This window comes from Lygodium microphyllum, chromosome 4 (genome assembly GCF_053477565.2).
Source record: "Lygodium microphyllum isolate KBCC chromosome 4, Lygodium_microphyllum_v1.1.10, whole genome shotgun sequence".
Classification (NCBI taxonomy): Eukaryota; Viridiplantae; Streptophyta; class Polypodiopsida; order Schizaeales; family Lygodiaceae; genus Lygodium; species Lygodium microphyllum.
Genome location: NC_141138.1, coordinates 84,472,112 through 84,484,258, shown reverse-complemented (window position 1 = coordinate 84,484,258; position 12,147 = coordinate 84,472,112).

Genomic DNA, 12,147 nt, shown 5'->3' with positions numbered 1-12,147 from the left:
GGTGTATTTTATGAAAAAGAAAAGTGAAGTTTTTGGACATTTCAAAACTCTTAAAGCTATGGTTGAAAAAGAAACAGGCCTGCAAATAAAATGCCTAAGGTCAGATGGAGGGGGAGAGTACCTCTCAAATGAGTTTGCAAGGTTCCTACAGGAGCATGGCATAAAGCAGCAATATTCATGCAGTCATACCCCACAACAAAATGGAATTGCAAAAAGGAAAAACAAGCATATTGGAGAGGTATCTCGTGCCATGCTCAATGAAAAAAACCTGCCAGATTTTTATTGGGCTGAGGCAGTTCCTACAGCAGTCTACATAATGAACAGGACTTCCACTGCAACAATACATGGGATGACTCTAGAGGAGAGGTATACTGGTAGGAAACCAGATATTTCTCATTTGAAAATTTTTGGTTGCATTGCCTATGTTCATGTGCCAGATGAGTTGAGATCCAAGTTGGATCCAAAAGCTAAGAAGTGCATCTTTATTGGTTACTTTTTGCAGCAGAAAGGGTATAGATGCTATAACCCTTCTACTCGTAAGTTTACAGTGAGCAGAGATGTTTTTAATGAGATGAGTAGCTAGTATAAACTAGTAAATGTGATTGATAATGTAGATGCACAAAATGGTAATGCTGCACAGAATTCACAGCAGTAGTCACAAGATATTAGTGGACCTGGAGCGTCCTCTAGCAGTGGTTCACATTCTTCGCCATGGACAGGCAGATTGAGATCAGGAGAATCGTCTCAAAGCAATGCAGATAGTGGTATGCAGGTATCACGAAAAGGAAAAGAGAAGGTAGATCAGCCCATGTTTGATGTGAATGCAGGTCACTCTTATGTGGATGGTGAATCCAGTGGCTCAGAACAGAGCATTGATGATGAGTTGGGTATTCCTTCTATTGTTACACCTGGAGTAAGGAAGACCAGGGATGTTTTGAGAGCACCTAGAAGTGAGCCTACTTTGCGTAGGTCTACCAGAGCTAGGTATCCTGTGGATAGGCTGAAATATGATGGATTTACAGCCATTCACTATGCATATATAGTCAAAGTGATACAGGAACTAGAACCCACTTTTTTTTAGCAAGCCATGGGAAAAGAAAAATGGGAGAAAGCCATGGATGAAGAAATGGATGCCTTGGAAGCAAATGCTACATGGGAGTTGGTACCTTTGCCTAAAGAAAAGAATGCAATTGGCTGTAAGTGGGTTTATAAGGTGAAGCACAACGCATATGGTTCTGTGAACAGATACAAGGCAAGATTAGTAGTCAAGGGGTATGCACAAACATATGGCATTGACTATGAAGAAACATTCAGTCCGGTTGCAAGGATGGCAATCGTAAGAGCAGTCATTGCTATGGCTGCATCAAAGGGATAGTCTTTACATCAGATGGATGTAAAGAATGCCTTCTTGCATGGTGATTTGCAAGAAGAGGTCTATATGGAGCAGCCACCAGGTTATGTGCATGCTGTTCATCCAGAGTTTGTTTGCAGGTTGAAGAAAGCCTTGTATGGCTTGAAGCAAGCACCTAGACCATGGTCTGACAAGATAGGACAGTATCTTGTCACTATTGGCTTTCAGATTTCCAAGGCAGATTTTTCACTTTATGTGAGAAAAACAGAGAAAGGTATTATGCTGCTTGTCATTTATGTTGATGATTTGATTATCACAGATGATAATGATGAATATATCCTTCATGTGAAAATGCTATTGAAGCAAAAGTTTGAGATGAAGGATTTGGGAGAGCTGCGTTATTTCTTGGGCATTGAGGTGATTAGATCACCAAGTGGGATATGGCTCTTGCAAAGGCAGTATGGATTGGACATGCTGTCCAATTATGGGATGACAGGCTGTAAGCCTATTTCAGTTCCTTTGGAGCAGAATGTGAAGTTGAGCGCAGATGCAGGTGAGCTTCTCAAAGGCCCTACTATGTACAGATGCATAGTAGGAAGTTTGATTTATATGACTATTACCAGGCCAGATTTGAGCTATGCTCTTGGATTGGTAAGTCAGTTTATACAGGCTCCAAGGAAACCACATTTGGATGCGGCTAGATGCATACTCAGATATGTGAAGTCCACATTGCAGTATGGACTATTTTATGAGACTGGGATTCAAATACAGTTGCATGGATACACTAATGCTGATTGGGTTGGTAGTATTTCTGATAGATGATCTACCAGTGGATATGTGTTGTCTTTTGGGAGTGCTGCAGTCACTTGGAGCAGCAAGAAACAGCCTACAGTTGCCTTGTCGAGCATAGAGACTGTGTACAGGGGTGCAGCAATGGCTGCATGTGAGGTAGCTTGGTTGCATAAGCTACTTTATGATATGCATCAGCCTACAGATGGGCCAGTTGTCATTTATTGTGACAACATGAGTAGTATACACTTGGCAAATAACCCAGTCTATCATGCTAGAACAAAGCATATTGAGGTGCATTATCACTATGTGCGGGAGAGGGTTTTACTAGGTCTTATTAATCTAGTTTATGTCAGCACAGAGGATCATGTAGCTGATATATTCACGAAGGCATTGAGTGTAGAGAAGCTGCACAAGTTCATAGACCTGCTTGGTGTGCAGGAATTGGGATTGAGCTCGAGGGGGAGTGTTGAGATATCGAGCTCCACTCATGATATGCCAGGGTGACCGTTGTGCATTTATGTCACCGACTTGTCAGTTTGCAGATGCGGTTAGTACACCGCCCATGAATAATAGCTAGATGACAGCTATCCTTATCTACTCTAGTTCGTGGCTCAGTTAGTATGCCACCTTAGTTAGTTGAGTTTGGTTTGAGACCCATATATAGGGTTCTTCTATTTCTATGTACTAGAGTTCTTTTTGGCTTACACAACTAAGAATAGAAAAAGTGTTTTCAGCCTCCACCCTTGTGCGTATTCCCCCATTGTGCAAGCAAGAAAGCTACAAGTGAGACTCCTTCCTTCTCTCCCACAATCTTGACATGGAATTCATAGCCTAGAGATTTGTGCCCCTTATAAGAGGCGTCACTATTTGCGTCAATGCAATGCAAATAGTGACAATACTCAGACAAAAAAAAAACAGTCAAAACTTGAGTGCGGCATTTTGCCATAAAGAGCGAAAGAGAGAGTGAAATAGATTGTGTGTTTGGGAGGGAGAGGGAGAGAAAGAGAGAGAAGAAGAGCTTCTCGCCGCAGCCGTTTGCGAAGAAGAGGAGGAAGTGCACAAAGGGCAAAGAGGAGCTGTCGTTGCGACGAGGAGAGGAAGAATCCGTCCTCAGGCCTTTGCAGTTAATACATTGCTCCCTCTTGGTTTGTTCTTGTTCTTTCTCCTTTTCTTTTTTTTGTTTTGAATAAGGTACATTGAGGGAGAAAGAGAGAAAATGAGAGAGAGAGAGAGAGAGAGAGAGAGAGAGAAGAAGAAATAAAAAGAAAGAAAGAACGAGAGAGAGAGGGAATAAACATGAAACATAATAAAGAAAAAGAGAGATATAGAGGGAGGGGAGAGGGAGGGAGGAAGAGAGGAGAATGAATGAGAAAACACGAGGGGGTAGAGAAAAACAAAGAGAGGGTTTGTTCTTGTTCTTTAATTTCTTTTTTTTTGTTTGTTCTTTTTACAATGATGTGCATTGAGGGAGAAAGAGAGGAATTGAGAGAGGGAGAAGAAGAAAGAATGAGAGAGAGAGAAGGAATAAACATGAAACATAATAAAGAAAGAGAGAAATAGTGAGAGAGAGGGAGGCAGAGAGAAGAATGAATGAGAAAACACGAGGGGTAGAGAAAAACAAAGAGAGGGTTTGTTCTTGTTCTTTAATTTCTTCTTTTTTTGTTTTTTTTTTAAACAATGATGTGCATTGAGGGAGAAAGAGAAGAAATGAGAGAGCAAGGAGAATGGGTGCATTGAGGGAGAACGATAGGAAACGAGAGAGGGAAAAGAAGAGAGAGAGAGAGAGAGAGAGAGAGAGAGAGGGAAGGAGAGAGGAGAATTAGAGAAAATATAAGGGGATGGAGAGAAACAAAGAGAGAGGCAACAAAGAGAGAGAGAGAGAGAGAGAGAGAGAGAGGAAATGAGAGAGGGAAAAGAAAAGGAAGAGAGAACGAGAAAAAGAGAACAAACATGAAAGATAACAAAGAAATGGGGAAAGAGAGAGATAGAGAGGGAGGGAGAGAGGAGAATGAGTGAGAAAATATAAAGGGGTAGAGAGAAACAAAGAGGGGCAAAAAAGAAAGAGAGAGAAAGAAATATAGGAAATGAGAGAGGGGGAAGAAAAGGAAAAGAGAACCAGAGAGACAAAATAAACATGAAAAATAACAAAGAAATGGGAAAGAGAGAGAGAAAGAGAAAGGGAGAGAGGAGAATGAGTGAGAAAACATGAGGGGGTGGAGAGAAACAAAGAGAGGGGCAACAAAGAAAGAGAGAGAGAGAGAGAGAGAGAGAGAGAGAGAGAAAGAGAAATAGGAAATAAGAGAGGGAGAAGAAGAAAGGAAAAGAGAGAATGAGAAAGAGAGAATAAACATGAAAGAGAAAGGGGAGAGAACATAAAACAAAGAGTGCAAAGAAATGTGCAAAGAAAAAACCAAGACTTTAGTTGATATTAATTTTGTTGAGTTACAAGAGAAGAAATCCCTTCTCAAACAAATTAAGAAAGAAAAAGAGAATGAGAACAAAAGCAAATTGTTTGTTGTAATGTAGACCAAGTAGAAAACGATGAAGGTCGTGATGTTCAAAATTGTGAGCGTATTTTAATCAGTGTATCCCATGTCCTTGCTCTCAATGCAAGTTGGCAATTAGACGAAAGCGTTGCTTGTCCATAGAACACATACGACGCTTCAGCAAGTTTCAATCGGAGATCATTGATCAAGTGATCTCAGACTTTGAGCAAACAGTAAGAAAAGTGTATATCAATCATGCATTATATTCACAAACTAATTGAATATCATATAAAAAACATTGGATATGGTCGTAAAATTTTTTCTAGGGAGGTGACATCTCACCCCAAGAAGGAGTATACCTATTGTGGCCAGTTAGAAGAGTTCTAGGCATTCGATGGATGGAGTGCCTGAGCCAATCTACCACTTGGAAGGCATTATCCATTCTATACCATCAATACCAGAGGAGATAGACATCCTTTCAGACTTTCCTACAATATTAGAGCCTGAGATGGAGGCAGAATCAGGTAACGATGATGGAAAGACATGAGACAAATAATTCTTTGAGAACGAGGTGGACTCATCCTTTTGTAGTGACCTTTCTATCGGCCTTTCAGTGTATACAGAGTTGTATCAAGAGATTGACATGGGACCATAGGCTATGTCATACTTGAAGCATCCACCTACTCAATTCATTGATGAATCGCTTATAAGGGTACTTTAGAATATGCATTTTGAGTAAGATAAAAAATTTTAGAGTTATATTGCTGTGCTTTGCTTGAATCTTTATATTGATTATGTTAATATCAATTTTTGTATGTACAAGTAACCTTTATGAATATTTAGATAGTAGGATGAGTTGAGGGATGAGTGACAAGGAGCTGCAGGAGATCTTCACACATATGTCTCCAGATCAGATGGCTTGATTCAGAGATATGGCGGACCAAGAGTTGTCTTAAATACCATCAGGCCATTTCATTAGATTTACTTCGGCATGCTCTGATGCTTCAGCTTCCAGTAACGAGGTTGACACTCCAGCGCAGATGAAGGGAGTGGTTCTAGGGGATGCTGTGGAGACATGGATGCGGTGAGCCTACGGTCAACTCGAGATACAAGTGCTTCTCCTCGTTCTCGTACAGGTTCGAGAGAGGGTGGCTTAAGTGGTTGTTGTGGAGGTATCGATGTAGTGTCTCTATCTCGTTATTTTGCTAGAGTTGCATCACTTGTGGGATTTGTCACACCTATGGGGACATCTACTCTAGTTACTCTAGCTTTTGCTCAGTCGTCCGCAAAGGTGGCATCCCTATGGATGCTACTCTAAGAGATACCACTCTCGTGGGTACACCAAATGTACATGGATCTCTTGGATATGCCTAAAAGTGTGGTCGCAAATGGGAGAGGACACATCTTAGATATACCCCAGAGGGGTATGGATACCTTGTAGATGATAGGACAGGAGCCGTCATCATGAATGATGAGGGAAGGAGGGTGATGGCTCGCATGAGAGAGTTGTGCCAACAAGTTTTTCAGCAGCACGTCTTGGATCATTGGAAGAACATACCGGAGGGGAGCAAGGACTACGTAGTAGCATCCTTGCATAAGGAGTTTCTAGTACCCACCACATTAGATAGGTTTTCCACAGACTAGATGATGGAGTGCATGCGTGTGTACATGTCACATAGTTGATCAAACACACGCAAGGCACTTAAGAGTGGGGCCTCAAAGCCCGAGTGGCTAGATGTAGATGACTGGTGCTGACTCAGGAAGGAAGCTACAGATTCTCCAGGACATTGGAGATAGCAACGCGAGGCATTGAGGGCACAACTAGAGGCGGGAGTGGTCCATCATCTTGGGAGTAGTGGCCACATGACTTATCTGGAGGACTTTGTAAGTTTTTCTTTTGTTCTTCTTGCTTATTTTTTTGGAATATCGCTTGTACCGACAATTGTGGTTTTTAACAGTTGTATTTTTCTTTCTTTGCAGTACTCCATTACAAACCGTGATCCCATCGTCCTAGAGATTTGATATGCAGAGAGACACTGTCTCACTACATTGATCGATAGATTGTATGCATGCAGTGGCCCAGTAAGTCACTCATCTTTCTTATTTGTAGTTACTAATTTTAATTAAAATGCATTATTGTATGGTGGATTGATGTGTACTTGTTTCTTTTTTTGTAGAGTCACTTCGATGCTCCTTTGCGGCGGGACAAGCTTTCCGATGGCGAGGATCTATAGCTTGCGCTTGGATTCGTGGAGCACACATCCTCTTCTTTTTTGGTCCTATGATTTATGTAGGCATTTTCTATGCACTATATTATTATCATCCTTTGTATCTTGCCATGATTCCATGAGTACTTTCATTAAACAATCTTGTATTTACTTTATGTATCAGTCTTGTGGATTCAAGTACACTTTGCCTTCATTTTGATGACCATTGTATACTTTACATGTAACCCATTTGTAGAACGTAAATACAACACATAGTGCTATCCTGCCACATATTTTTTTTTCTCTGTAACTGTCACTATTAGCATCACAAATTTACTGCATGCGTTGCTATTGGCATCGTTATTTGCATCGCAATTGGCGTCGCTATTTGTGTTGTTATTTGCGACACAAATAACGTTTCAAATAGGGACGCCAATAGCTACGCTGATAGTGACGGTTCTATGGAGACGCTAATACCGACATGTTTAGCGACGACAAGGGCAATTTTTTTGGTGAAATTTTTCATCGCTTTGAACGTCGGTATGAAGCCTGTATCTTGTAGTGAGTTTGCATCTATCATAACCTCAAACCCTTAGTTTAGGTCTAGGAATCTTCAAAAGGGGGTTTGTTACTAAACTTTTCTTGAGTCTTTCAAAATTGGATTGCTAAATTTGTGTCCATATAATGTAAGTCTTTTTCTTTAGCAAGTTTGTGAGAAGTGTATCAATCAAGGTATAATCTTTAATAAAGATTTAGTGCCATCTAGTCAATCTTAAGAAACTGTGCTTTTCTTTGATTGTTGTTGGGGGAAACTATTCTTGTACATCTTTGACCTTGGCAAGATCTATCACAATTCCTTCTTTTGACACTAGATCTTAAAATGCCCACCAAAGCAATACTTATTCTCTAACTTCTTCATAGTTCGGTAGATATAGAAGTGATATCAATGGATTTTTAAGTTCAATATTCATCACTATCGTGTACCGCCCTAATAGTCGATAATGTGTACACTTGTATGGGTTGAGGTTAGCATTAGTTGGTACAAGCTTAAGTTGTCCAATTTGGGTTCTAAAATCATAGGTAGGGTATTAGGGTCTATCTCTTCATCCATGATAACATCCAATATGCACTCTTTCTTCTCAATCAATCTAACCTTGAGGTAAGTTGATTGTATCATGGGTTATCTTTTAGAGTTGAGATATATTATCTACATTGATCTTATCAACTTAGAGTTAATACATCTACATTCTTTTTGTTCATGAATGGTAGGTCTAGGGTTGCTAGAATATGCATCTAATCTCATTTTAACTCTATAAAGGGAATATCCTTTTTTTACATAGCTAATCCTTAGAAGATGGTCTTCCTATCTTGATAACATCTAGATCCATAGGAGAGTTTTTCTAGCTTTCCATTTCTACGATGCATTGCCTTTATCATGTTGAGGTAAAGAACACACTACACTATTGTTCCAATCTTTTATGAATCTTGAATTCTTGATCCAACATCTTCCTAAGAAAATATTGACATCTATTCCATTTGTTATTTTTTGGGATTTTCAAAATTGTACTCTTCTAATTTGCATTGGCTAATATTTTAGAAATTCAATTGGCTTTATCTTTGAGCCATCATCCACAATCAAGTTGAAGTGTGCATTCTTGATGGGTGACTTTTCTCTTCAAGAATTACCTATCAACTATGCTAAATCCAATGCATGAATGTGTCATTCTTTTTTTTGTGTCTCCTAGAGATGGAACTAATGTGGCTCTGAAATCCATCCCCTAAGTTTTGACATGTAATGCACCTAAAGTTTGATGTGGCATCAGATTTGATATTAGTAGGCTAGGTGATCGTCTTTCTACATCTTGTGGTTCTCCTTATTTTCCTTCTAGCCAATCTTTAGAGGCTTTCTTGATACTTGAATTACCCTTAAGTAGTAATGGTAGAGGCACACTAACATTGATGGAAATTATAGTAGTTATCATGATAGCTCTAAATCGACTTCCTCAAATTAATGTGATATATGCTACCTATGGTTAAGTATTGAGATCTAGGTGATATGCTACCTATGGTTAGGTACTAAGATCTAGGTGACATGCAAGGGATCTCTATGATGATATAGGATTTTTCTTGCTCTAGAGAAATGGTACTAGGGTTTTCAAGAGATCTATCTCTATTGAGGTCTTAAGGTGTTCTTGTTCTTAAGCACTCATCATTGTTGCTCTCCACCTCCTTAATTCTTGCCTCGAATTAGTTTTCCACTTCTTTGATCCAATTTTTCATTTCATTTATGGCCTCTAGCTAATGATTGGGATTCATGGATTTTTCTACCAATATTGGCGTTTGGAATACATATACATGTGGTTTAGACATGCTCCTTAGATGGTGTACAATTGGCTTATCAAACTATGTTGTATTGCTTTTTCTCAATCTTTAAAAATATTTTCTTTTTCTTTTTTTTTTTGGAGTTCTATTTGCTTTGAGATTTAGTTATTGCATTTAATGGATATAGGGCTTTACTCTTTCATGATCATTTTAACTCCAAATAGATTTAAAGTTGAGAGAGTTAATGGATATATGGCTTTACTCTTTCATGATCATTTTAACTCCAACTAGATTTAAAGTTGAGAGAGAGAGAGAGAGAGAGAGAAAGTTATATTAACGTCTTCTAAAGACCAAAACTGGCCTATGAGACAAACTGTGATACAACTAATGAGGTCCAGCTATCCAAAAATAAAAGTGCTGAATGAAAAGCTAAAAACTGGAAACTGAAAATACGGTGTTGTGAGTGTGATAAGTGTCATGTATGTGTATGTGCGTATGTAGCTCTGGTACTCTAGATAATGGCTACAAAAGGGGAACAAATGTCGGCTGTGATAGGGGAACAACTGTCGGCTGTGATAAAGTGGTGCGATGTGTATATGTAACAGATGCAGGGAGATATACTATCCTGGGATGTAGTAGCAGTCGTCAAAGTCGCTAATAGCAGGTGATCCCTCCTGGATGCAGGATGTGGTACATCGGTGATGGAGAAAGAGCAAACTGGAGATCTGAGATCCAATGTGTCGAGTGTTGTCGGATCTCAGTCTGCTGTCGATGTAGATCAAGAATCCTCCGGATCTCCTATTGGTGTGGCTGTGGGATCCGAAACCCACGGATCCTCGTGCGGCATTGGGTACGCTGGTCCTCATCCTGTTGTAGTGTGAGCCCGGAGGTCTGGCTGGAGGCTGGTACAGTAGCTCTCACTCTTTCTGTCTAAAAGAACTGTGTAATAGTCATCTGGGTGGGCCCCTCTCTGACTGGGACCCGCTGTGTGCTTTGCTCTCTGATGTGCCATGCCTCTCCCAGAAAACGGCCAAATGATCTCTGATCCATATCAGTCATACATCCCTGAAGTGAGCTGCTCAATGTGTATCTAGATCTCAACTCTAAGTATGCCGAGCATCTAAGAACAAAATGCTCCTCACTCTCCACCTCTGATCTGCAAAGGGGGCATATCCTCTCCTCCCGTGGGATGCCACTGGCTCTGCCACTCTCAATCATAAGCTGATGTGATGATACCCTGAGCTGTCCAATAAGAACTCTCAATCGATGTGGCATATAGATATGCATATATCTCGGAATCTCTATGAATCCCTGCTCTGATATGCTCAAGAACTGTGTATAATAATGTGCCATCTTCGATGGCAGTGGCAGTGCAGGGCTGACCCATGTCCTCTGTATATAAATATGCCATATCTCCTGTCTGATGACTCTGTTCCTCTCAGAGAGAGAGAGGGTGTAAGTGGGAGCCTGAGTATCATATAGAAGAGGTGGGAGTCTATCAATGTCCAGCCCATGTCTGTCAAACCAAGCTCTAGTCTATGAATACCATGATGTGGTATCCCCCGCTCGAGCCATCTCCTGAGATGCCATATATGCTCTGTATGCAATGCGATCTCTATCCATATCCTGAAATCTGTGTAGGAAGCAGACTGTCTGAAATAATTCCTCGACTAGCATGGGCGGTGTGGCAAGCTTTGCTCGCACAATGTCATGTGGAACTGAGGCCTTGCTGCTAATCAATCTAGATATCATGATCACCTGAGGTCTCTCCATCAATGTCCATACATAATCGGCAAGGCCTGGCCCCTATATAGCTGCTCCATACATCAGTGCTGGAGTGACTAGAGTATCAAAGAGCCACCCCTTGGTGCGGGGCTCCTGGAAATGTGCCTGATGACACTGTCGATCCATAAGAGCCAATGCTGAGTATCCTCTAGTGAGGAGGTCACGAGCTGCCTGTGTCATTGAGAAAGTCCTTGAAGCTGTTGTAAAGGTGACTCCCAAATATACATATGATCCAGTGACCTCAATACTCCCTCCTGCTGCCATGAAAATACTTTGTCTGCGTATCTGAGCTGATGTATGGAATATAAGAACCTTGGTTTTACCAAGGTTCACTATCATGCCTCTCTGTATGCAAAAATCATCCAATGCTAATAAATGCTACTGTAATCCCTGAGCTGAATCTGAGACCAACACAATGTCATCTGCATATAGTAAGATATGAACTGTGGCTCCACTGAGATCTATACCTCCACCAGCTCGCTGTTGAATAAACTCTACTATCTCATCAATGTATAGCCCAAATAGAGTCGGTGAGAGTGGGCATCCTTGTTTCACACCAATGGTGCTCACAAGGGGATCTGATATACCTCCCGGACATCTGACTCTGCTAGTAACCTGCTCATATAGTGCATAAATACCCCACATCATGTCATCATCCACCCCCAGATCAAGTAGGCATCTGAAAAGCCTCTCTCTCTCGGAACCATGTCAAAGGCTTTGCGGAAGTCCACAAAGCAACAATATAATCTCTGTTTCTTCACTCGTGTCTGGTCGATCAGACAACGGAGAGTGAAGATGTGGTCTATGGTAGAAAATGCCCGTCTGAACCCTGCCTGTCCGGGTGTGTGCATGCACTCTCTCTCTGCCAGCGTGCTGAGCTCCTCCTCCATCACCGTGCCATAAAGTTTGGCCAAAACTAGCCCAATCATGATGGTCCTATATGTGTTAGGATCCATAGGATCCCCTGACTTGTGGATAGGTACAATGGTGTGCTCTGTCCATGAGTCAGGGAACCCCTCAGACAATGCACGGTTGAAGAGGTGAGCAATGAGTGGAGCCAATGTGTCTCTGCCATATATAATATGCTCTGTCTGAAGATCAAACTGGTCTCGAGCGCGGCCATGCTGTAACCGTGAGATAGCATGTTTCACCATACTAGTGGTGAAAAAGGATGAAATACCTGGTCTTGGTGTACATGGTGTGG